Consider the following 24161-nt stretch of genomic DNA (forward strand, 5'->3'; position numbering starts at 1 on the left):
CTTATAGAACTCAAGGTTCCCGTGCTGGGAAAACAGGTTTTGCAGCTGTTTGAGCTAAGATTTCCAAGTTATTCACATAATGAAAACCTATACTTTGTTTCGGTCGAGTTCCCCATTCAAATGCATGTAACAGTGAGAAACGCACTGTCTTGGCGAAAGAAAGCGTTTTTGTACAACTTCATAGAAATAGCTGTAACTTTTGATAGAAGACTCAGACAAACATGTTTATGGCCTTATCTTATAGAACTCAAGGTCTCCGTGCTGGGAAAACAGGTTTTGCAGCTGTTTGAGCTAAGATTTCCAAGTTATTCACATAATGAAAACCTATACTTTGTTTCGGTCGAGTTCCCCATTCAAATGCATGTAACAGTGAGAAACGCACTGTCTTGGCGAAAGAAAGCGTTTTTGTACAACTTCATAGAAATAGCTGTAACTTTTGATAGAAGACTCGGATACACATGTTTATGGCTTTATCTTATAGAACTCAAGGTTCCCGTGCTGGGAAAACAGGTTTTGCAGCTGTTTGAGCTAAGATTTCCAAGTTATTCACATAATGAAAACCTATACTTTGTTTCGGTCGAGTTCCCCATTCAAATGCATGTAACAGTGAGAAACGCACTGTCTTGGCGAAAGAAAGCGTTTTTGTACAACTTCATAGAAATAGCTGTAACTTTTGATAGAAGACTCGGATACACATGTTTATGGCTTTATCTTATAGAACTCAAGGTTCCCTTGCTGGGAAAACAGGTTTTGTAGCTGTTTGAGCTAAGATTTCCAAGTTATTCACATAATGAAAACCTATACTTTGTTTCGGTCGAGTTCCCCATTCAAATGCATGTAACAGTGAGAAACGCACTGTCTTGGCGAAAGAAAGCGTTTTTGTACAACTTCATAGAAATAGCTGTAACTTTTGATAGAAGACTCAGACAAACATGTTTATGGCCTTATCTTATAGAACTCAAGGTCTCCGTGCTGGGAAAACAGGTTTTGCAGCTGTTTGAGCTAAGATTTCCAAGTTATTCACATAATGAAAACCTATACTTTGTTTCGGTCGAGTTCCCCATTCAAATGCATGTAACAGTGAGAAACGCACTGTCTTGGCGAAAGAAAGCGTTTTTGTACAACTTCATAGAAATAGCTGTAACTTTTGATAGAAGACTCAGACAAACATGTTTATGGCCTTATCTTATAGAACTCAAGGTCTCCGTGCTGGGAAAACAGGTTTTGCAGCTGTTTGAGCTAAGATTTCCAAGTTATTCACATAATGAAAACCTATACTTTGTTTCGGTCGAGTTCCCCATTCAAATGCATGTAACAGTGAGAAACGCACTGTCTTGGCGAAAGAAAGCGTTTTTGTACAACTTCATAGAAATAGCTGTAACTTTTGATAGAAGACTCGGATACACATGTTTATGGCTTTATCTTATAGAACTCAAGGTTCCCGTGCTGGGAAAACAGGTTTTGCAGCTGTTTGAGCTAAGATTTCCAAGTTATTCACATAATGAAAACCTATACTTTGTTTCGGTCGAGTTCCCCATTCAAATGCATGTAACAGTGAGAAACGCACTGTCTTGGCGAAAGAAAGCGTTTTTGTACAACTTCATAGAAATAGCTGTAACTTTTGATAGAAGACTCGGATACACATGTTTATGGCTTTATCTTATAGAACTCAAGGTTCCCTTGCTGGGAAAACAGGTTTTGTAGCTGTTTGAGCTAAGATTTCCAAGTTATTCACATAATGAAAACCTATACTTTGTTTCGGTCGAGTTCCCCATTCAAATGCATGTAACAGTGAGAAACGCACTGTCTTGGCGAAAGAAAGCGTTTTTGTACAACTTCATAGAAATAGCTGTAACTTTTGATAGAAGACTCAGACAAACATGTTTATGGCCTTATCTTATAGAACTCAAGGTCTCCGTGCTGGGAAAACAGGTTTTGCAGCTGTTTGAGCTAAGATTTCCAAGTTATTCACATAATGAAAACCTATACTTTGTTTCGGTCGAGTTCCCCATTCAAATGCATGTAACAGTGAGAAACGCACTGTCTTGGCGAAAGAAAGCGTTTTTGTACAACTTCATAGAAATAGCTGTAACTTTTGATAGAAGACTCAGACAAACATGTTTATGGCCTTATCTTATAGAACTCAAGGTTCCCGTGCTGGGAAAACAGGTTTTGTAGCTGTTTGAGCTAAGATTTCCAAGTTATTCACATAATGAAAACCTATACTTTGTTTCGGTCGAGTTCCCCATTCAAATGCATGTAACAGTGAGAAATGCACTGTCTTGGCGAAAGAAAGCGTTTTTGTACAACTTCATAGAAATAGCTGTAACTTTTGATAGAAGACTCAGACAAACATGTTTATGGCCTTATCTTATAGAACTCAAGGTCTCCGTGCTGGGAAAACAGGTTTTGCAGCTGTTTGAGCTAAGATTTCCAAGTTATTCACATAATGAAAACCTATACTTTGTTTCGGTCGAGTTCCCCATTCAAATGCATGTAACAGTGAGAAATGCACTGTCTTGGCGAAAGAAAGCGTTTTTGTACAACTTCATAGAAATAGCTGTAACTTTTGATAGAAGACTCGGATACACATGTTTATGGCTTTATCTTATAGAACTCAAGGTTCCCTTGCTGGGAAAACAGGTTTTGTAGCTGTTTGAGCTAAGATTTCCAAGTTATTCACATAATGAAAACCTATACTTTGTTTCGGTCGAGTTCCCCATTCAAATGCATGTAACAGTGAGAAATGCACTGTCTTGGCGAAAGAAAGCGTTTTTGTACAACTTCATAGAAATAGCTGTAACTTTTGATAGAAGACTCAGACAAACATGTTTATGGCCTTATATTATAGAACTCAAGGTCTCCGTGCTGGGAAAACAGGTTTTGCAGCTGTTTGAGCTAAGATTTCCAAGTTATTCACATAATGAAAACCTATACTTTGTTTCGGTCGAGTTCCCCATTCAAATGCATGTAACAGTGAGAAACGCACTGTCTTGGCGAAAGAAAGCGTTTTTGTACAACTTCATAGAAATAGCTGTAACTTTTGATAGAAGACTCAGACAAACATGTTTATGGCCTTATCTTATAGAACTCAAGGTCTCCGTGCTGGGAAAACAGGTTTTGCAGCTGTTTGAGCTAAGATTTCCAAGTTATTCACATAATGAAAACCTATACTTTGTTTCGGTCGAGTTCCCCATTCAAATGCATGTAACAGTGAGAAACGCACTGTCTTGGCGAAAGAAAGCGTTTTTGTACAACTTCATAGAAATAGCTGTAACTTTTGATAGAAGACTCAGACAAACATGTTTATGGCCTTATCTTATAGAACTCAAGGTTCCCGTGCTGGGAAAACAGGTTTTGTAGCTGTTTGAGCTAAGATTTCCAAGTTATTCACATAATGAAAACCTATACTTTGTTTCGGTCGAGTTCCCCATTCAAATGCATGTAACAGTGAGAAATGCACTGTCTTGGCGAAAGAAAGCGTTTTTGTACAACTTCATAGAAATAGCTGTAACTTTTGATAGAAGACTCAGACAAACATGTTTATGGCCTTATCTTATAGAACTCAAGGTCTCCGTGCTGGGAAAACAGGTTTTGCAGCTGTTTGAGCTAAGATTTCCAAGTTATTCACATAATGAAAACCTATACTTTGTTTCGGTCGAGTTCCCCATTCAAATGCATGTAACAGTGAGAAATGCACTGTCTTGGCGAAAGAAAGCGTTTTTGTACAACTTCATAGAAATAGCTGTAACTTTTGATAGAAGACTCGGATACACATGTTTATGGCTTTATCTTATAGAACTCAAGGTTCCCTTGCTGGGAAAACAGGTTTTGTAGCTGTTTGAGCTAAGATTTCCAAGTTATTCACATAATGAAAACCTATACTTTGTTTCGGTCGAGTTCCCCATTCAAATGCATGTAACAGTGAGAAATGCACTGTCTTGGCGAAAGAAAGCGTTTTTGTACAACTTCATAGAAATAGCTGTAACTTTTGATAGAAGACTCAGACAAACATGTTTATGGCCTTATCTTATAGAACTCAAGGTCTCCGTGCTGGGAAAACAGGTTTTGCAGCTGTTTGAGCTAAGATTTCCAAGTTATTCACATAATGAAAACCTATACTTTGTTTCGGTCGAGTTCCCCATTCAAATGCATGTAACAGTGAGAAACGCACTGTCTTGGCGAAAGAAAGCGTTTTTGTACAACTTCATAGAAATAGCTGTAACTTTTGATAGAAGACTCAGACAAACATGTTTATGGCCTTATCTTATAGAACTCAAGGTCTCCGTGCTGGGAAAACAGGTTTTGCAGCTGTTTGAGCTAAGATTTCCAAGTTATTCACATAATGAAAACCTATACTTTGTTTCGGTCGAGTTCCCCATTCAAATGCATGTAACAGTGAGAAATGCACTGTCTTGGCGAAAGAAAGCGTTTTTGTACAACTTCATAGAAATAGCTGTAACTTTTGATAGAAGACTCGGATACACATGTTTATGGCTTTATCTTATAGAACTCAAGGTCTCCGTGCTGGGAAAACAGGTTTTGCAGCTGTTTGAGCTAAGATTTCCAAGTTATTCACATAATGAAAACCTATACTTTGTTTCGGTCGAGTTCCCCATTCAAATGCATGTAACAGTGAGAAACGCACTGTCTTGGCGAAAGAAAGCGTTTTTGTACAACTTCATAGAAATAGCTGTAACTTTTGATAGAAGACTCGGATACACATGTTTATGGCTTTATCTTATAGAACTCAAGGTTCCCGTGCTGGGAAAACAGGTTTTGCAGCTGTTTGAGCTAAGATTTTCAAGTTATTCACATAATGAAAACCTATACTTTGTTTCGGTCGAGTTCCCCATTCAAATGCATGTAACAGTGAGAAACGCACTGTCTTGGCGAAAGAAAGCGTTTTTGTACAACTTCATAGAACTAGCTGTAACTTTTGATAGAAGACTCGGATACACATGTTTATGGCTTTATCTTATAGAACTCAAGGTTCCCGTGCTGGGAAAACAGGTTTTGTAGCTGTTTGAGCTAAGATTTCCAAGTTATTCACATAATGAAAACCTATACTTTGTTTCGGTCGAGTTCCCCATTCAAATGCATGTAACAGTGAGAAATGCACTGTCTTGGCGAAAGAAAGCGTTTTTGTACAACTTCATAGAAATAGCTGTAACTTTTGATAGAAGACTCAGACAAACATGTTATGGCCTTATCTTATAGAACTCAAGGTCTCCGTGCTGGGAAAACAGGTTTTGCAGCTGTTTGAGCTAAGATTTCCAAGTTATTCACATAATGAAAACGTATACTTTGTTTCGGTCGAGTTCCCCATTCAAATGCATGTAACAGTGAGAAATGCACTGTCTTGGCGAAAGAAAGCGTTTTTGTACAACTTCATAGAAATAGCTGTAACTTTTGATAGAAGACTCGGATACACATGTTTATGGCTTTATCTTATAGAACTCAAGGTTCCCTTGCTGGGAAAACAGGTTTTGTAGCTGTTTGAGCTAAGATTTCCAAGTTATTCACATAATGAAAACCTATACTTTGTTTCGGTCGAGTTCCCCATTCAAATGCATGTAACAGTGAGAAATGCACTGTCTTGGCGAAAGAAAGCGTTTTTGTACAACTTCATAGAAATAGCTGTAACTTTTGATAGAAGACTCAGACAAACATGTTTATGGCCTTATATTATAGAACTCAAGGTCTCCGTGCTGGGAAAACAGGTTTTGCAGCTGTTTGAGCTAAGATTTCCAAGTTATTCACATAATGAAAACCTATACTTTGTTTCGGTCGAGTTCCCCATTCAAATGCATGTAACAGTGAGAAACGCACTGTCTTGGCGAAAGAAAGCGTTTTTGTACAACTTCATAGAAATAGCTGTAACTTTTGATAGAAGACTCAGACAAACATGTTTATGGCCTTATATTATAGAACTCAAGGTCTCCGTGCTGGGAAAACAGGTTTTGCAGCTGTTTGAGCTAAGATTTCCAAGTTATTCACATAATGAAAACCTATACTTTGTTTCGGTCGAGTTCCCCATTCAAATGCATGTAACAGTGAGAAATGCACTGTCTTGGCGAAAGAAAGCGTTTTTGTACAACTTCATAGAAATAGCTGTAACTTTTGATAGAAGACTCAGACAAACATGTTTATGGCCTTATCTTATAGAACTCAAGGTCTCCGTGCTGGGAAAACAGGTTTTGCAGCTGTTTGAGCTAAGATTTCCAAGTTATTCACATAATGAAAACCTATACTTTGTTTCGGTCGAGTTCCCCATTCAAATGCATGTAACAGTGAGAAACGCACTGTCTTGGCGAAAGAAAGCGTTTTTGTACAACTTCATAGAAATAGCTGTAACTTTTGATAGAAGACTCAGACAAACATGTTTATGGCCTTATCTTATAGAACTCAAGGTCTCCGTGCTGGGAAAACAGGTTTTGCAGCTGTTTGAGCTAAGATTTCCAAGTTATTCACATAATGAAAACCTATACTTTGTTTCGGTCGAGTTCCCCATTCAAATGCATGTAACAGTGAGAAACGCACTGTCTTGGCGAAAGAAAGCGTTTTTGTACAACTTCATAGAAATAGCTGTAACTTTTGATAGAAGACTCGGATACACATGTTTATGGCTTTATCTTATAGAACTCAAGGTTCCCGTGCTGGGAAAACAGGTTTTGTAGCTGTTTGAGCTAAGATTTCCAAGTTATTCACATAATGAAAACCTATACTTTGTTTCGGTCGAGTTCCCCATTCAAATGCATGTAACAGTGAGAAATGCACTGTCTTGGCGAAAGAAAGCGTTTTTGTACAACTTCATAGAAATAGCTGTAACTTTTGATAGAAGACTCAGACAAACATGTTTATGGCCTTATCTTATAGAACTCAAGGTCTCCGTGCTGGGAAAACAGGTTTTGCAGCTGTTTGAGCTAAGATTTCCAAGTTATTCACATAATGAAAACCTATACTTTGTTTCGGTCGAGTTCCCCATTCAAATGCATGTAACAGTGAGAAATGCACTGTCTTGGCGAAAGAAAGCGTTTTTGTACAACTTCATAGAAATAGCTGTAACTTTTGATAGAAGACTCGGATACACATGTTTATGGCTTTATCTTATAGAACTCAAGGTTCCCTTGCTGGGAAAACAGGTTTTGTAGCTGTTTGAGCTAAGATTTCCAAGTTATTCACATAATGAAAACCTATACTTTGTTTCGGTCGAGTTCCCCATTCAAATGCATGTAACAGTGAGAAATGCACTGTCTTGGCGAAAGAAAGCGTTTTTGTACAACTTCATAGAAATAGCTGTAACTTTTGATAGAAGACTCAGACAAACATGTTTATGGCCTTATCTTATAGAACTCAAGGTCTCCGTGCTGGGAAAACAGGTTTTGCAGCTGTTTGAGCTAAGATTTCCAAGTTATTCACATAATGAAAACCTATACTTTGTTTCGGTCGAGTTCCCCATTCAAATGCATGTAACAGTGAGAAACGCACTGTCTTGGCGAAAGAAAGCGTTTTTGTACAACTTCATAGAAATAGCTGTAACTTTTGATAGAAGACTCAGACAAACATGTTTATGGCTTTATCTTATAGAACTCAAGGTCTCCGTGCTGGGAAAACAGGTTTTGCAGCTGTTTGAGCTAAGATTTCCAAGTTATTCACATAATGAAAACCTATACTTTGTTTCGGTCGAGTTCCCCATTCAAATGCATGTAACAGTGAGAAATGCACTGTCTTGGCGAAAGAAAGCGTTTTTGTACAACTTCATAGAAATAGCTGTAACTTTTGATAGAAGACTCAGACAAACATGTTTATGGCCTTATCTTATAGAACTCAAGGTCTCCGTGCTGGGAAAACAGGTTTTGCAGCTGTTTGAGCTAAGATTTCCAAGTTATTCACATAATGAAAACGTATACTTTGTTTCGGTCGAGTTCCCCATTCAAATGCATGTAACAGTGAGAAATGCACTGTCTTGGCGAAAGAAAGCGTTTTTGTACAACTTCATAGAAATAGCTGTAACTTTTGATAGAAGACTCGGATACACATGTTTATGGCTTTATCTTATAGAACTCAAGGTTCCCTTGCTGGGAAAACAGGTTTTGTAGCTGTTTGAGCTAAGATTTCCAAGTTATTCACATAATGAAAACCTATACTTTGTTTCGGTCGAGTTCCCCATTCAAATGCATGTAACAGTGAGAAATGCACTGTCTTGGCGAAAGAAAGCGTTTTTGTACAACTTCATAGAAATAGCTGTAACTTTTGATAGAAGACTCAGACAAACATGTTTATGGCCTTATCTTATAGAACTCAAGGTCTCCGTGCTGGGAAAACAGGTTTTGCAGCTGTTTGAGCTAAGATTTCCAAGTTATTCACATAATGAAAACCTATACTTTGTTTCGGTCGAGTTCCCCATTCAAATGCATGTAACAGTGAGAAACGCACTGTCTTGGCGAAAGAAAGCGTTTTTGTACAACTTCATAGAAATAGCTGTAACTTTTGATAGAAGACTCGGATACACATGTTTATGGCTTTATCTTATAGAACTCAAGGTTCCCTTGCTGGGAAAACAGGTTTTGTAGCTGTTTGAGCTAAGATTTCCAAGTTATTCACATAATGAAAACCTATACTTTGTTTCGGTCGAGTTCCCCATTCAAATGCATGTAACAGTGAGAAATGCACTGTCTTGGCGAAAGAAAGCGTTTTTGTACAACTTCATAGAAATAGCTGTAACTTTTGATAGAAGACTCAGACAAACATGTTTATGGCCTTATCTTATAGAACTCAAGGTCTCCGTGCTGGGAAAACAGGTTTTGTAGCTGTTTGAGCTAAGATTTCCAAGTTATTCACATAATGAAAACCTATACTTTGTTTCGGTCGAGTTCCCCATTCAAATGCATGTAACAGTGAGAAATGCACTGTCTTGGCGAAAGAAAGCGTTTTTGTACAACTTCATAGAAATAGCTGTAACTTTTGATAGAAGACTCAGACAAACATGTTTATGGCCTTATCTTATAGAACTCAAGGTCTCCGTGCTGGGAAAACAGGTTTTGCAGCTGTTTGAGCTAAGATTTCCAAGTTATTCACATAATGAAAACCTATACTTTGTTTCGGTCGAGTTCCCCATTCAAATGCATGTAACAGTGAGAAATGCACTGTCTTGGCGAAAGAAAGCGTTTTTGTACAACTTCATAGAAATAGCTGTAACTTTTGATAGAAGACTCGGATACACATGTTTATGGCTTTATCTTATAGAACTCAAGGTCTCCGTGCTGGGAAAACAGGTTTTGCAGCTGTTTGAGCTAAGATTTCCAAGTTATTCACATAATGAAAACCTATACTTTGTTTCGGTCGAGTTCCCCATTCAAATGCATGTAACAGTGAGAAACGCACTGTCTTGGCGAAAGAAAGCGTTTTTGTACAACTTCATAGAAATAGCTGTAACTTTTGATAGAAGACTCGGATACACATGTTTATGGCTTTATCTTATAGAACTCAAGGTTCCCGTGCTGGGAAAACAGGTTTTGCAGCTGTTTGAGCTAAGATTTTCAAGTTATTCACATAATGAAAACCTATACTTTGTTTCGGTCGAGTTCCCCATTCAAATGCATGTAACAGTGAGAAACGCACTGTCTTGGCGAAAGAAAGCGTTTTTGTACAACTTCATAGAACTAGCTGTAACTTTTGATAGAAGACTCGGATACACATGTTTATGGCTTTATCTTATAGAACTCAAGGTTCCCGTGCTGGGAAAACAGGTTTTGTAGCTGTTTGAGCTAAGATTTCCAAGTTATTCACATAATGAAAACCTATACTTTGTTTCGGTCGAGTTCCCCATTCAAATGCATGTAACAGTGAGAAATGCACTGTCTTGGCGAAAGAAAGCGTTTTTGTACAACTTCATAGAAATAGCTGTAACTTTTGATAGAAGACTCAGACAAACATGTTATGGCCTTATCTTATAGAACTCAAGGTCTCCGTGCTGGGAAAACAGGTTTTGCAGCTGTTTGAGCTAAGATTTCCAAGTTATTCACATAATGAAAACGTATACTTTGTTTCGGTCGAGTTCCCCATTCAAATGCATGTAACAGTGAGAAATGCACTGTCTTGGCGAAAGAAAGCGTTTTTGTACAACTTCATAGAAATAGCTGTAACTTTTGATAGAAGACTCGGATACACATGTTTATGGCTTTATCTTATAGAACTCAAGGTTCCCTTGCTGGGAAAACAGGTTTTGTAGCTGTTTGAGCTAAGATTTCCAAGTTATTCACATAATGAAAACCTATACTTTGTTTCGGTCGAGTTCCCCATTCAAATGCATGTAACAGTGAGAAATGCACTGTCTTGGCGAAAGAAAGCGTTTTTGTACAACTTCATAGAAATAGCTGTAACTTTTGATAGAAGACTCAGACAAACATGTTTATGGCCTTATATTATAGAACTCAAGGTCTCCGTGCTGGGAAAACAGGTTTTGCAGCTGTTTGAGCTAAGATTTCCAAGTTATTCACATAATGAAAACCTATACTTTGTTTCGGTCGAGTTCCCCATTCAAATGCATGTAACAGTGAGAAACGCACTGTCTTGGCGAAAGAAAGCGTTTTTGTACAACTTCATAGAAATAGCTGTAACTTTTGATAGAAGACTCAGACAAACATGTTTATGGCCTTATATTATAGAACTCAAGGTCTCCGTGCTGGGAAAACAGGTTTTGCAGCTGTTTGAGCTAAGATTTCCAAGTTATTCACATAATGAAAACCTATACTTTGTTTCGGTCGAGTTCCCCATTCAAATGCATGTAACAGTGAGAAACGCACTGTCTTGGCGAAAGAAAGCGTTTTTGTACAACTTCATAGAAATAGCTGTAACTTTTGATAGAAGACTCAGACAAACATGTTTATGGCCTTATCTTATAGAACTCAAGGTCTCCGTGCTGGGAAAACAGGTTTTGCAGCTGTTTGAGCTAAGATTTCCAAGTTATTCACATAATGAAAACCTATACTTTGTTTCGGTCGAGTTCCCCATTCAAATGCATGTAACAGTGAGAAACGCACTGTCTTGGCGAAAGAAAGCGTTTTTGTACAACTTCATAGAAATAGCTGTAACTTTTGATAGAAGACTCGGATACACATGTTTATGGCTTTATCTTATAGAACTCAAGGTTCCCGTGCTGGGAAAACAGGTTTTGCAGCTGTTTGAGCTAAGATTTCCAAGTTATTCACATAATGAAAACCTATACTTTGTTTCGGTCGAGTTCCCCATTCAAATGCATGTAACAGTGAGAAATGCACTGTCTTGGCGAAAGAAAGCGTTTTTGTACAACTTCATAGAAATAGCTGTAACTTTTGATAGAAGACTCAGACAAACATGTTTATGGCCTTATCTTATAGAACTCAAGGTCTCCGTGCTGGGAAAACAGGTTTTGCAGCTGTTTGAGCTAAGATTTCCAAGTTATTCACATAATGAAAACCTATACTTTGTTTCGGTCGAGTTCCCCATTCAAATGCATGTAACAGTGAGAAATGCACTGTCTTGGCGAAAGAAAGCGTTTTTGTACAACTTCATAGAAATAGCTGTAACTTTTGATAGAAGACTCGGATACACATGTTTATGGCTTTATCTTATAGAACTCAAGGTTCCCGTGCTGGGAAAACAGGTTTTGTAGCTGTTTGAGCTAAGATTTCCAAGTTATTCACATAATGAAAACCTATACTTTGTTTCGGTCGAGTTCCCCATTCAAATGCATGTAACAGTGAGAAATGCACTGTCTTGGCGAAAGAAAGCGTTTTTGTACAACTTCATAGAAATAGCTGTAACTTTTGATAGAAGACTCAGACAAACATGTTATGGCCTTATCTTATAGAACTCAAGGTCTCCGTGCTGGGAAAACAGGTTTTGCAGCTGTTTGAGCTAAGATTTCCAAGTTATTCACATAATGAAAACGTATACTTTGTTTCGGTCGAGTTCCCCATTCAAATGCATGTAACAGTGAGAAATGCACTGTCTTGGCGAAAGAAAGCGTTTTTGTACAACTTCATAGAAATAGCTGTAACTTTTGATAGAAGACTCGGATACACATGTTTATGGCTTTATCTTATAGAACTCAAGGTTCCCTTGCTGGGAAAACAGGTTTTGTAGCTGTTTGAGCTAAGATTTCCAAGTTATTCACATAATGAAAACCTATACTTTGTTTCGGTCGAGTTCCCCATTCAAATGCATGTAACAGTGAGAAATGCACTGTCTTGGCGAAAGAAAGCGTTTTTGTACAACTTCATAGAAATAGCTGTAACTTTTGATAGAAGACTCAGACAAACATGTTTATGGCCTTATATTATAGAACTCAAGGTCTCCGTGCTGGGAAAACAGGTTTTGCAGCTGTTTGAGCTAAGATTTCCAAGTTATTCACATAATGAAAACCTATACTTTGTTTCGGTCGAGTTCCCCATTCAAATGCATGTAACAGTGAGAAACGCACTGTCTTGGCGAAAGAAAGCGTTTTTGTACAACTTCATAGAAATAGCTGTAACTTTTGATAGAAGACTCAGACAAACATGTTTATGGCCTTATATTATAGAACTCAAGGTCTCCGTGCTGGGAAAACAGGTTTTGCAGCTGTTTGAGCTAAGATTTCCAAGTTATTCACATAATGAAAACCTATACTTTGTTTCGGTCGAGTTCCCCATTCAAATGCATGTAACAGTGAGAAATGCACTGTCTTGGCGAAAGAAAGCGTTTTTGTACAACTTCATAGAAATAGCTGTAACTTTTGATAGAAGACTCAGACAAACATGTTTATGGCCTTATCTTATAGAACTCAAGGTCTCCGTGCTGGGAAAACAGGTTTTGCAGCTGTTTGAGCTAAGATTTCCAAGTTATTCACATAATGAAAACCTATACTTTGTTTCGGTCGAGTTCCCCATTCAAATGCATGTAACAGTGAGAAACGCACTGTCTTGGCGAAAGAAAGCGTTTTTGTACAACTTCATAGAAATAGCTGTAACTTTTGATAGAAGACTCAGACAAACATGTTTATGGCCTTATCTTATAGAACTCAAGGTCTCCGTGCTGGGAAAACAGGTTTTGCAGCTGTTTGAGCTAAGATTTCCAAGTTATTCACATAATGAAAACCTATACTTTGTTTCGGTCGAGTTCCCCATTCAAATGCATGTAACAGTGAGAAACGCACTGTCTTGGCGAAAGAAAGCGTTTTTGTACAACTTCATAGAAATAGCTGTAACTTTTGATAGAAGACTCGGATACACATGTTTATGGCTTTATCTTATAGAACTCAAGGTTCCCGTGCTGGGAAAACAGGTTTTGTAGCTGTTTGAGCTAAGATTTCCAAGTTATTCACATAATGAAAACCTATACTTTGTTTCGGTCGAGTTCCCCATTCAAATGCATGTAACAGTGAGAAATGCACTGTCTTGGCGAAAGAAAGCGTTTTTGTACAACTTCATAGAAATAGCTGTAACTTTTGATAGAAGACTCAGACAAACATGTTTATGGCCTTATCTTATAGAACTCAAGGTCTCCGTGCTGGGAAAACAGGTTTTGCAGCTGTTTGAGCTAAGATTTCCAAGTTATTCACATAATGAAAACCTATACTTTGTTTCGGTCGAGTTCCCCATTCAAATGCATGTAACAGTGAGAAATGCACTGTCTTGGCGAAAGAAAGCGTTTTTGTACAACTTCATAGAAATAGCTGTAACTTTTGATAGAAGACTCGGATACACATGTTTATGGCTTTATCTTATAGAACTCAAGGTTCCCTTGCTGGGAAAACAGGTTTTGTAGCTGTTTGAGCTAAGATTTCCAAGTTATTCACATAATGAAAACCTATACTTTGTTTCGGTCGAGTTCCCCATTCAAATGCATGTAACAGTGAGAAATGCACTGTCTTGGCGAAAGAAAGCGTTTTTGTACAACTTCATAGAAATAGCTGTAACTTTTGATAGAAGACTCAGACAAACATGTTTATGGCCTTATCTTATAGAACTCAAGGTCTCCGTGCTGGGAAAACAGGTTTTGCAGCTGTTTGAGCTAAGATTTCCAAGTTATTCACATAATGAAAACCTATACTTTGTTTCGGTCGAGTTCCCCATTCAAATGCATGTAACAGTGAGAAACGCACTGTCTTGGCGAAAGAAAGCGTTTTTGTACAACTTCATAGAAATAGCTGTAACTTTTGATAGAAGACTCAGACAAACATGTTTATGGCTTTATCTTATAGAACTCAAGGTCTCCGTGCTGGGAAAACAGGTTTTGCAGCTGTTTGAGCTAAGATTTCCAAGTTATTCACATAATGAAAACCTATACTTTGTTTCGGTCGAGTTCCCCATTCAAATGCATGTAACAGTGAGAAATGCACTGTCTTGGCGAAAGAAAGCGTTTTTGTACAACTTCATAGAAATAGCTGTAACTTTTGATAGAAGACTCAGACAAACATGTTTATGGCCTTATCTTATAGAACTCAAGGTCTCCGTGCTGGGAAAACAGGTTTTGCAGCTGTTTGAGCTAAGATTTCCAAGTTATTCACATAATGAAAACGTATACTTTGTTTCGGTCGAGTTCCCCATTCAAATGCATGTAACAGTGAGAAATGCACTGTCTTGGCGAAAGAAAGCGTTTTTGTACAACTTCATAGAAATAGCTGTAACTTTTGATAGAAGACTCGGATACACATGTTTATGGCTTTATCTTATAGAACTCAAGGTTCCCTTGCTGGGAAAACAGGTTTTGTAGCTGTTTGAGCTAAGATTTCCAAGTTATTCACATAATGAAAACCTATACTTTGTTTCGGTCGAGTTCCCCATTCAAATGCATGTAACAGTGAGAAATGCACTGTCTTGGCGAAAGAAAGCGTTTTTGTACAACTTCATAGAAATAGCTGTAACTTTTGATAGAAGACTCAGACAAACATGTTTATGGCCTTATCTTATAGAACTCAAGGTCTCCGTGCTGGGAAAACAGGTTTTGCAGCTGTTTGAGCTAAGATTTCCAAGTTATTCACATAATGAAAACCTATACTTTGTTTCGGTCGAGTTCCCCATTCAAATGCATGTAACAGTGAGAAACGCACTGTCTTGGCGAAAGAAAGCGTTTTTGTACAACTTCATAGAAATAGCTGTAACTTTTGATAGAAGACTCGGATACACATGTTTATGGCTTTATCTTATAGAACTCAAGGTTCCCTTGCTGGGAAAACAGGTTTTGTAGCTGTTTGAGCTAAGATTTCCAAGTTATTCACATAATGAAAACCTATACTTTGTTTCGGTCGAGTTCCCCATTCAAATGCATGTAACAGTGAGAAATGCACTGTCTTGGCGAAAGAAAGCGTTTTTGTACAACTTCATAGAAATAGCTGTAACTTTTGATAGAAGACTCAGACAAACATGTTTATGGCCTTATCTTATAGAACTCAAGGTCTCCGTGCTGGGAAAACAGGTTTTGTAGCTGTTTGAGCTAAGATTTCCAAGTTATTCACATAATGAAAACCTATACTTTGTTTCGGTCGAGTTCCCCATTCAAATGCATGTAACAGTGAGAAATGCACTGTCTTGGCGAAAGAAAGCGTTTTTGTACAACTTCATAGAAATAGCTGTAACTTTTGATAGAAGACTCAGACAAACATGTTTATGGCCTTATCTTATAGAACTCAAGGTCTCCGTGCTGGGAAAACAGGTTTTGCAGCTGTTTGAGCTAAGATTTCCAAGTTATTCACATAATGAAAACCTATACTTTGTTTCGGTCGAGTTCCCCATTCAAATGCATGTAACAGTGAGAAATGCACTGTCTTGGCGAAAGAAAGCGTTTTTGTACAACTTCATAGAAATAGCTGTAACTTTTGATAGAAGACTCGGATACACATGTTTATGGCTTTATCTTATAGAACTCAAGGTCTCCGTGCTGGGAAAACAGGTTTTGCAGCTGTTTGAGCTAAGATTTCCAAGTTATTCACATAATGAAAACCTATACTTTGTTTCGGTCGAGTTCCCCATTCAAATGCATGTAACAGTGAGAAACGCACTGTCTTGGCGAAAGAAAGCGTTTTTGTACAACTTCATAGAAATAGCTGTAACTTTTGATAGAAGACTCGGATACACATGTTTATGGCTTTATCTTATAGAACTCAAGGTTCCCGTGCTGGGAAAACAGGTTTTGCAGCTGTTTGAGCTAAGATTTTCAAGTTATTCACATAATGAAAACCTATACTTTGTTTCGGTCGAGTTCCCCATTCAAATGCATGTAACAGTGAGAAACGCACTGTCTTGGCGAAAGAAAGCGTTTTTGTACAACTTCATAGAACTAGCTGTAACTTTTGATAGAAGACTCGGATACACATGTTTATGGCTTTATCTTATAGAACTCAAGGTTCCCGTGCTGGGAAAACAGGTTTTGTAGCTGTTTGAGCTAAGATTTCCAAGTTATTCACATAATGAAAACCTATACTTTGTTTCGGTCGAGTTCCCCATTCAAATGCATGTAACAGTGAGAAATGCACTGTCTTGGCGAAAGAAAGCGTTTTTGTACAACTTCATAGAAATAGCTGTAACTTTTGATAGAAGACTCAGACAAACATGTTATGGCCTTATCTTATAGAACTCAAGGTCTCCGTGCTGGGAAAACAGGTTTTGCAGCTGTTTGAGCTAAGATTTCCAAGTTATTCACATAATGAAAACGTATACTTTGTTTCGGTCGAGTTCCCCATTCAAATGCATGTAACAGTGAGAAATGCACTGTCTTGGCGAAAGAAAGCGTTTTTGTACAACTTCATAGAAATAGCTGTAACTTTTGATAGAAGACTCGGATACACATGTTTATGGCTTTATCTTATAGAACTCAAGGTTCCCTTGCTGGGAAAACAGGTTTTGTAGCTGTTTGAGCTAAGATTTCCAAGTTATTCACATAATGAAAACCTATACTTTGTTTCGGTCGAGTTCCCCATTCAAATGCATGTAACAGTGAGAAATGCACTGTCTTGGCGAAAGAAAGCGTTTTTGTACAACTTCATAGAAATAGCTGTAACTTTTGATAGAAGACTCAGACAAACATGTTTATGGCCTTATATTATAGAACTCAAGGTCTCCGTGCTGGGAAAACAGGTTTTGCAGCTGTTTGAGCTAAGATTTCCAAGTTATTCACATAATGAAAACCTATACTTTGTTTCGGTCGAGTTCCCCATTCAAATGCATGTAACAGTGAGAAACGCACTGTCTTGGCGAAAGAAAGCGTTTTTGTACAACTTCATAGAAATAGCTGTAACTTTTGATAGAAGACTCAGACAAACATGTTTATGGCCTTATATTATAGAACTCAAGGTCTCCGTGCTGGGAAAACAGGTTTTGCAGCTGTTTGAGCTAAGATTTCCAAGTTATTCACATAATGAAAACCTATACTTTGTTTCGGTCGAGTTCCCCATTCAAATGCATGTAACAGTGAGAAACGCACTGTCTTGGCGAAAGAAAGCGTTTTTGTACAACTTCATAGAAATAGCTGTAACTTTTGATAGAAGACTCAGACAAACATGTTTATGGCCTTATCTTATAGAACTCAAGGTCTCCGTGCTGGGAAAACAGGTTTTGCAGCTGTTTGAGCTAAGATTTCCAAGTTATTCACATAATGAAAACCTATACTTTGTTTCGGTCGAGTTCCCCATTCAAATGCATGTAACAGTGAGAAACGCACTGTCTTGGCGAAAGAAAGCGTTTTTGTACAACTTCATAGAAATAGCTGTAACTTTTGATAGAAGACTCGGATACACATGTTTATGGCTTTATCTTATAGAACTCAAGGTTCCCGTGCTGGGAAAACAGGTTTTGCAGCTGTTTGAGCTAAGATTTCCAAGTTATTCACATAATGAAAACCTATACTTTGTTTCGGTCGAGTTCCCCATTCAAATGCATGTAACAGTGAGAAATGCACTGTCTTGGCGAAAGAAAGCGTTTTTGTACAACTTCATAGAAATAGCTGTAACTTTTGATAGAAGACTCAGACAAACATGTTTATGGCCTTATCTTATAGAACTCAAGGTCTCCGTGCTGGGAAAACAGGTTTTGCAGCTGTTTGAGCTAAGATTTCCAAGTTATTCACATAATGAAAACCTATACTTTGTTTCGGTCGAGTTCCCCATTCAAATGCATGTAACAGTGAGAAATGCACTGTCTTGGCGAAAGAAAGCGTTTTTGTACAACTTCATAGAAATAGCTGTAACTTTTGATAGAAGACTCGGATACACATGTTTATGGCTTTATCTTATAGAACTCAAGGTTCCCTTGCTGGGAAAACAGGTTTTGTAGCTGTTTGAGCTAAGATTTCCAAGTTATTCACATAATGAAAACCTATACTTTGTTTCGGTCGAGTTCCCCATTCAAATGCATGTAACAGTGAGAAATGCACTGTCTTGGCGAAAGAAAGCGTTTTTGTACAACTTCATAGAAATAGCTGTAACTTTTGATAGAAGACTCAGACAAACATGTTTATGGCCTTATCTTATAGAACTCAAGGTCTCCGTGCTGGGAAAACAGGTTTTGCAGCTGTTTGAGCTAAGATTTCCAAGTTATTCACATAATGAAAACCTATACTTTGTTTCGGTCGAGTTCCCCATTCAAATGCATGTAACAGTGAGAAACGCACTGTCTTGGCGAAAGAAAGCGTTTTTGTACAACTTCATAGAAATAGCTGTAACTTTTGATAGAAGACTCAGACAAACATGTTTATGGCTTTATCTTATAGAACTCAAGGTCTCCGTGCTGGGAAAACAGGTTTTGCAGCTGTTTGAGCTAAGATTTCCAAGTTATTCACATAATGAAAACCTATACTTTGTTTCGGTCGAGTTCCCCATTCAAATGCATGTAACAGTGAGAAATGCACTGTCTTGGCGAAAGAAAGCGTTTTTGTACAACTTCATAGAAATAGCTGTAACTTTTGATAGAAGACTCAGACAAACATGTTTATGGCCTTATCTTATAGAACTCAAGGTCTCCGTGCTGGGAAAACAGGTTTTGCAGCTGTTTGAGCTAAGATTTCCAAGTTATTCACATAATGAAAACGTATACTTTGTTTCGGTCGAGTTCCCCATTCAAATGCATGTAACAGTGAGAAATGCACTGTCTTGGCGAAAGAAAGCGTTTTTGTACAACTTCATAGAAATAGCTGTAACTTTTGATAGAAGACTCGGATACACATGTTTATGGCTTTATCTTATAGAACTCAAGGTTCCCTTGCTGGGAAAACAGGTTTTGTAGCTGTTTGAGCTAAGATTTCCAAGTTATTCACATAATGAAAACCTATACTTTGTTTCGGTCGAGTTCCCCATTCAAATGCATGTAACAGTGAGAAATGCACTGTCTTGGCGAAAGAAAGCGTTTTTGTACAACTTCATAGAAATAGCTGTAACTTTTGATAGAAGACTCAGACAAACATGTTTATGGCCTTATCTTATAGAACTCAAGGTCTCCGTGCTGGGAAAACAGGTTTTGCAGCTGTTTGAGCTAAGATTTCCAAGTTATTCACATAATGAAAACCTATACTTTGTTTCGGTCGAGTTCCCCATTCAAATGCATGTAACAGTGAGAAACGCACTGTCTTGGCGAAAGAAAGCGTTTTTGTACAACTTCATAGAAATAGCTGTAACTTTTGATAGAAGACTCGGATACACATGTTTATGGCTTTATCTTATAGAACTCAAGGTTCCCTTGCTGGGAAAACAGGTTTTGTAGCTGTTTGAGCTAAGATTTCCAAGTTATTCACATAATGAAAACCTATACTTTGTTTCGGTCGAGTTCCCCATTCAAATGCATGTAACAGTGAGAAATGCACTGTCTTGGCGAAAGAAAGCGTTTTTGTACAACTTCATAGAAATAGCTGTAACTTTTGATAGAAGACTCAGACAAACATGTTTATGGCCTTATCTTATAGAACTCAAGGTCTCCGTGCTGGGAAAACAGGTTTTGTAGCTGTTTGAGCTAAGATTTCCAAGTTATTCACATAATGAAAACCTATACTTTGTTTCGGTCGAGTTCCCCATTCAAATGCATGTAACAGTGAGAAATGCACTGTCTTGGCGAAAGAAAGCGTTTTTGTACAACTTCATAGAAATAGCTGTAACTTTTGATAGAAGACTCAGACAAACATGTTTATGGCCTTATCTTATAGAACTCAAGGTCTCCGTGCTGGGAAAACAGGTTTTGCAGCTGTTTGAGCTAAGATTTCCAAGTTATTCACATAATGAAAACCTATACTTTGTTTCGGTCGAGTTCCCCATTCAAATGCATGTAACAGTGAGAAACGCACTGTCTTGGCGAAAGAAAGCGTTTTTGTACAACTTCATAGAAATAGCTGTAACTTTTGATAGAAGACTCAGACAAACATGTTTATGGCCTTATCTTATAGAACTCAAGGTCTCCGTGCTGGGAAAACAGGTTTTGCAGCTGTTTGAGCTAAGATTTCCAAGTTATTCACATAATGAAAACCTATACTTTGTTTCGGTCGAGTTCCCCATTCAAATGCATGTAACAGTGAGAAACGCACTGTCTTGGCGAAAGAAAGCGTTTTTGTACAACTTCATAGAAATAGCTGTAACTTTTGATAGAAGACTCGGATACACATGTTTATGGCTTTATCTTATAGAACTCAAGGTTCCCTTGCTGGGAAAACAGGTTTTGTAGCTGTTTGAGCTAAGATTTCCAAGTTATTCACATAATGAAAACCTATACTTTGTTTCGGTCGAGTTCCCCATTCAAATGCATGTAACAGTGAGAAATGCACTGTCTTGGCGAAAGAAAGCGTTTTTGTACAACTTCATAGAAATAGCTGTAACTTTTGATAGAAGACTCAGACAAACATGTTTATGGCCTTATCTTATAGAACTCAAGGTCTCCGTGCTGGGAAAACAGGTTTTGCAGCTGTTTGAGCTAAGATTTCCAAGTTATTCACATAATGAAAACCTATACTTTGTTTCGGTCGAGTTCCCCATTCAAATGCATGTAACAGTGAGAAATGCACTGTCTTGGCGAAAGAAAGCGTTTTTGTACAACTTCATAGAAATAGCTGTAACTTTTGATAGAAGACTCGGATACACATGTTTATGGCTTTATCTTATAGAACTCAAGGTTCCCTTGCTGGGAAAACAGGTTTTGTAGCTGTTTGAGCTAAGATTTCCAAGTTATTCACATAATGAAAACCTATACTTTGTTTCGGTCGAGTTCCCCATTCAAATGCATGTAACAGTGAGAAATGCACTGTCTTGGCGAAAGAAAGCGTTTTTGTACAACTTCATAGAAATAGCTGTAACTTTTGATAGAAGACTCAGACAAACATGTTTATGGCCTTATCTTATAGAACTCAAGGTCTCCGTGCTGGGAAAACAGGTTTTGCAGCTGTTTGAGCTAAGATTTCCAAGTTATTCACATAATGAAAACCTATACTTTGTTTCGGTCGAGTTCCCCATTCAAATGCATGTAACAGTGAGAAACGCACTGTCTTGGCGAAAGAAAGCGTTTTTGTACAACTTCATAGAAATAGCTGTAACTTTTGATAGAAGACTCAGACAAACATGTTTATGGCTTTATCTTATAGAACTCAAGGTCTCCGTGCTGGGAAAACAGGTTTTGCAGCTGTTTGAGCTAAGATTTCCAAGTTATTCACATAATGAAAACCTATACTTTGTTTCGGTCGAGTTCCCCATTCAAATGCATGTAACAGTGAGAAATGCACTGTCTTGGCGAAAGAAAGCGTTTTTGTACAACTTCATAGAAATAGCTGTAACTTTTGATAGAAGACTCAGACAAACATGTTTATGGCCTTATCTTATAGAACTCAAGGTCTCCGTGCTGGGAAAACAGGTTTTGCAGCTGTTTGAGCTAAGATTTCCAAGTTATTCACATAATGAAAACCTATACTTTGTTTCGGTCGAGTTCCCCATTCAAATGCATGTAACAGTGAGAAATGCACTGTCTTGGCGAAAGAAAGCGTTTTTGTACAACTTCATAGAAATAGCTGTAACTTTTGATAGAAGACTCGGATACACATGTTTATGGCTTTATCTTATAGAACTCAAGGTTCCCTTGCTGGGAAAACAGGTTTTGTAGCTGTTTGAGCTAAGATTTCCAAGTTATTCACATAATGAAAACCTATACTTTGTTTCGGTCGAGTTCCCCATTCAAATGCATGTAACAGTGAGAAATGCACTGTCTTGGCGAAAGAAAGCGTTTTTGTACAACTTCATAGAAATAGCTGTAACTTTTGATAGAAGACTCAGACAAACATGTTTATGGCCTTATCTTATAGAACTCAAGGTCTCCGTGCTGGGAAAACAGGTTTTGCAGCTGTTTGAGCTAAGATTTCCAAGTTATTCACATAATGAAAACCTATACTTTGTTTCGGTCGAGTTCCCCATTCAAATGCATGTAACAGTGAGAAACGCACTGTCTTGGCGAAAGAAAGCGTTTTTGTACAACTTCATAGAAATAGCTGTAACTTTTGATAGAAGACTCAGACAAACATGTTTATGGCCTTATCTTATAGAACTCAAGGTCTCCGTGCTGGGAAAACAGGTTTTGCAGCTGTTTGAGCTAAGATTTCCAAGTTATTCACATAATGAAAACCTATACTTTGTTTCGGTCGAGTTCCCCATTCAAATGCATGTAACAGTGAGAAACGCACTGTCTTGGCGAAAGAAAGCGTTTTTGTACAACTTCATAGAAATAGCTGTAACTTTTGATAGAAGACTCGGATACACATGTTTATGGCTTTATCTTATAGAACTCAAGGTTCCCGTGCTGGGAAAACAGGTTTTGCAGCTGTTTGAGCTAAGATTTCCAAGTTATTCACATAATGAAAACCTATACTTTGTTTCGGTCGAGTTCCCCATTCAAATGCATGTAACAGTGAGAAACGCACTGTCTTGGCGAAAGAAAGCGTTTTTGTACAACTTCATAGAAATAGCTGTAACTTTTGATAGAAGACTCAGACAAACATGTTTATGGCCTTATCTTATAGAACTCAAGGTCTCCGTGCTGGGAAAACAGGTTTTGCAGCTGTTTGAGCTAAGATTTCCAAGTTATTCACATAATGAAAACCTATACTTTGTTTCGGTCGAGTTCCCCATTCAAATGCATGTAACAGTGAGAAACGCACTGTCTTGGCGAAAGAAAGCGTTTTTGTACAACTTCATAGAAATAGCTGTAACTTTTGATAGAAGACTCGGATACACATGTTTATGGCTTTATCTTATAGAACTCAAGGTTCCCGTGCTGGGAAAACAGGTTTTGCAGCTGTTTGAGCTAAGATTTCCAAGTTATTCACATAATGAAAACCTATACTTTGTTTCGGTCGAGTTCCCCATTCAAATGCATGTAACAGTGAGAAACGCACTGTCTTGGCGAAAGAAAGCGTTTTTGTACAACTTCATAGAAATAGCTGTAACTTTTGATAGAAGACTCGGATACACATGTTTATGGCTTTATCTTATAGAACTCAAGGTTCCCGTGCTGGGAAAACAGGTTTTGCAGCTGTTTGAGCTAAGATTTTCAAGTTATTCACATAATGAAAACCTATACTTTGTTTCGGTCGAGTTCCCCATTCAAATGCATGTAACAGTGAGAAATGCACTGTCTTGGCGAAAGAAAGCGTTTTTGTACAACTTCATAGAAATAGCTGTAACTTTTGATAGAAGACTCAGACAAACATGTTTATGGCCTTATCTTATAGAACTCAAGGTCTCCGTGCTGGGAAAACAGGTTTTGCAGCTGTTTGAGCTAAGATTTCCAAGTTATTCACATAATGAAAACCTATACTTTGTTTCGGTCGAGTTCCCCATTCAAATGCATGTAACAGTGAGAAATGCACTGTCTTGGCGAAAGAAAGCGTTTTTGTACAACTTCATAGAAATAGCTGTAACTTTTGATAGAAGACTCGGATACACATGTTTATGGCTTTATCTTATAGAACTCAAGGTTCCCTTGCTGGGAAAACAGGTTTTGTAGCTGTTTGAGCTAAGATTTCCAAGTTATTCACATAATGAAAACCTATACTTTGTTTCGGTCGAGTTCCCCATTCAAATGCATGTAACAGTGAGAAATGCACTGTCTTGGCGAAAGAAAGCGTTTTTGTACAACTTCATAGAAATAGCTGTAACTTTTGATAGAAGACTCAGACAAACATGTTTA

Source organism: Maylandia zebra, linkage group LG5 (assembly GCF_041146795.1).
Source record: "Maylandia zebra isolate NMK-2024a linkage group LG5, Mzebra_GT3a, whole genome shotgun sequence".
Taxonomy (NCBI): domain Eukaryota; kingdom Metazoa; phylum Chordata; class Actinopteri; order Cichliformes; family Cichlidae; genus Maylandia; species Maylandia zebra.